At 36.1% G+C, this 3,687-nt stretch overlaps 1 non-coding gene across 1 annotated transcript; it reads right to left on the reverse strand.

Annotated features, from left to right (window-relative positions):
• Positions 1 to 3,011: 3,011 nt before the first annotated feature.
• Positions 3,012 to 3,114, reverse strand: LOC111765338 (U6 spliceosomal RNA). Its single transcript, XR_002797713.1, has one exon. It is a non-coding gene; the product is annotated as a U6 spliceosomal RNA (small nuclear RNA).
• Between the last annotated feature and the right edge of the window lie 573 nt (positions 3,115 to 3,687).

Genomic DNA, 3,687 nt, shown 5'->3' on the forward strand with positions numbered 1-3,687 from the left:
ATAACAATAGAGTCCAAATATTGTCTTAATTTCTTTTCCTGCCAATAGGATCTTTTTCTTAAAACCAGTTAGATTGCAATTTTTTATGCAATTTTTTTTTAAGAACCAGGGGTTCTTAACCTTTTTTGTTCCATGATTCCTTACTAAGTCCACACTATACTGTGCATTATTTAATATATATATCACACCCACACCAACACGTCATCACAAGGATAATTTTTTTTTATTTAACTTCAAGTTCATTGGCCTCTTTTTAAGGACCTCTGACTATACCAAGAAACTGAATATTTTAAGTTTATCATAAAACAGATAGCAATAATATTTTAAAAGCAGAACTGTACAATCATGAATATTGAGGATTCAAAATGTCTCTTACAGACAATGTCTGGCAATATGATGAACTAAGCTAACCAGATGCTAGCTTTCTACCACAAACACATTAATTTAAGAAACCATATATAGAATAGATAGAAGAAAAGAATAAAACATTATATAGGTTAGCGCAAAAGAAACAAACAAAACAAACCAACCTAAAAAATCAAAGCCAGAATGGTAACTGCATTTACATTTTAGCTGCACAGTGCCGTCCAATCAAGGTCTTGGGTTCTAGAGCTCCAGTAACACAAGGACACAGGAGATGAATCTTGTAACATAGGGCGGTAGGGAAAGCTTCAACTGGAATACCCTGGAATACAATGTCCACACAACAATGGAGCAATACAGCTCATCTTTTTCAAGAGCTTTTTGTAAAAAGAGGAAACAAGGTCTTAGGAGAAATCAAAATTTCAGTAAAGATGTGAGCCCAGGATTGTCTTTTCCCAAAGCTCTTTTTTGATTTGGTGTATGTTAGCTCTTTTTTAAATTATCTTTGTATTTAATTGGAGTACCAAATAGTTTAACTCTTGAACCCAAAACCAAAGCTCATTATGGTTCTCTACGCACACAATATTCCTAAAACTTTTTAGGCATGTCACCTTACTAACCTTGTCAAACTCTTTTTTTTTTTTTTTTGGCAAGGATGTGATATTTCTCCTATTTTTCTGCAATCTAGCATAGATCTCAAAGATCTGCAAACTTAGTGAACATTAAACCAGTACAGTGAAGATTCAGACCCCTGCCTCAAAACCGGTGTCAGAAAATGAATCCCTTTTTGCCACAGGTATGCCCCAGAGCAGAATTTCAATGACTGCCCCAGAAATTGTACTTGAGCTAGAAGACATCATCACTGTCACAAAGCCTCCCTGTCAGGGGAAAGCTACATTTTGAGAAAAGATTCAGGTGGATATTGATACTAAATTTGGGTATTGAAGTCACCTGAAGAACAATCTTGATGTTATACTGATTTTATTGCCCTTTTTTTTTTTTTTGAACAAACGAGCACTTGGAGAGGAACTTGTCATTCATGGAGCTCTGAATTGCTTGTTCAGTCAACTGGTGCTTTGACCAACATTGTGCCACTCAAGTAGAGTCATCAATAGAACTATACAATCAGGCATCAAACATTTAAAAAAGCTAAGAAGATTACCGATTCTTTTACTGCGTACATATTTTCATGAGCTGCAAGAGGAGAAAGCAATGCATATCATAATGGATTCAGCAAAAATGTGATTGTGGGAGTAAAGTTCAGTGAAGAGAATAGTGGAATGCTTCTGTAAGGAAATACTAGTACTGTAGAGATTATCATATTTATTTTCTTGTAACTGGTGTCACCTCTAACTAGGGTTAATCATGAAGCTGATGCTTGAAATATTCATCCAAAATGTACAATAAATGTAAAATTAATCTGTGCAATAGACTTACTGAGGTATAATATACAGTTAATGGGAATAAACTTGAGAGTAATTTGCAAGCTAGGAAAACTTAAAGCAAGGACCCTGATCAGGAAAAAAGTAAGGAATACAATAGTGTTTTTGAAATCTTCATCCCTGGAGTAACTCTTTTATGATTTTATGTATTTAAATTATTCCTACCTTATTATTTCATTACGATTTTCCTTTAAATTGACTCACTATTTTTCTTAAATATACTCGTTTTAAAAAGGAAGTTCATACTCCTGCAATTCACGTCAGCTGTCATTCTATATTTGAAAATCCACAAACATCTGGGACATGATCCCAGGCTGCAGCTTTAGGCAGGGGCATCCCACTAGCTCCAGGCCCCAGAAGGCTGCCCAGAATGCCCCGTGAGGCTTCCAGCATGCTGGTGGATTGGTTTGCATGATGGAGAGATGGTGTGTTGAAGTGATTTCTGGGAATGGGGATTTCAAAGTATCCAAGGTGATAGCCACCCAAAATAATGCCAGTACCACACATTTCAGGGAACAAGAAATAGGAGTGAAAAGAAAAAAGACCTCAGCTCTGAGTCAAGAGATCCAGATTCCAGATTCTAGTCTCAGTTCTATCAATTGCTCAACCTTCCTTCAGGAAAATCACGTGCCTCTCTGGATCTTGGAACGTCTCGTTTGTAAAATGGAAACCAATTTTACCCTGCTTTCTTCACAGCTCTGGCTGGAAGGGCTTCAAAACATCTCAAACACAGTAGAGACATAAAAGAGGCAGGCATGAAATACACAGTCAAGAAATGGCCAAATGTGCTAGAGAAAGCAGCTTGAAAACTGTGAAGTGCTACAGAATTGAAGTATTGCTATTGTTTTCTGGTTGTGTCTCTCTTTGGGAATAAGCACAAAGCTAGGCAGCATTCCTGTTATATAGGGCCTTGTATCAGAGAAAAGTGCTACCTGTGTTTGCAAGTGGTTTCTAATAACATATTAACAGACATTAAATATCCCTCTTTCTCTGCTATTTCTGCCATCTTTAGCAGCAGTCCCATTTCCATGCTACTCAACTCCCCCACCTTATCTTTTTGCAGTTTTTCTCTCTTCTTTCTCACTTTTCTCTCACTCCATTCCCCTGATTTCTGTCCTCCTCCTCCTCTTCTTTGGCTTAAATAATGGGAATTTATTAATTTACAGTTTGAAGCCAAGAAAATGTCTAAAACAAGGCATCATCAAGAAAAATATGGAACATTTCACAAATTTGCACATCATCCTTGTGCAAGGGCCATGCAAATCTTCTTCATTTCATTCCAGTTTTAGTAAGTGTGCTGCCTAAGCAAGCAAATGTTCATTGCTTCTTCAGATTCGTTTAACTATTTCTTTCCCTTCTTTTTGAGGGATGTGTGTGTCTGATATTTTGTCCACACTAAGCTTACATTCTATCCCTCACTCATTGAGAGATTTTCCCAACTAAAGACACTTTACTCTTCAAATACTGTTTGCAACTGTCAGTATACCTATATAGGAATATTATATTTAATAAAAATAATATATGAAGTATAATAACTAACATTTACTGAGAAGTTATATACTGAGCCCTTTTCTATGTGCTTTACACAAATGAATTCATTTAATCCTCCCATAAAGTCTTAATCTAGATATTATTTTTCCATTTTATAGAGAAAGAAGCTAAAGCCCAGAGATGTTAAATATTTTGCCCCAAATTGTCTGGCTGGTATTAGAATCAACATTCAAATGCTGGCGTTTTGACTTCAGAGCTCATGCTTTACCATTACACTATAATGCATCCAAATGTACGAACACTTCCCCTATTAAATCTCAGGAACACAAACTAAGCATTCGCTCAAAACAAATACTATGGAGAATTATTTTCCCCTAAAACCTGGCTTTAT

Source organism: Dasypus novemcinctus, chromosome 12, assembly GCF_030445035.2.
Source record: "Dasypus novemcinctus isolate mDasNov1 chromosome 12, mDasNov1.1.hap2, whole genome shotgun sequence".
In the NCBI taxonomy this organism is placed as follows: domain Eukaryota; kingdom Metazoa; phylum Chordata; class Mammalia; order Cingulata; family Dasypodidae; genus Dasypus; species Dasypus novemcinctus.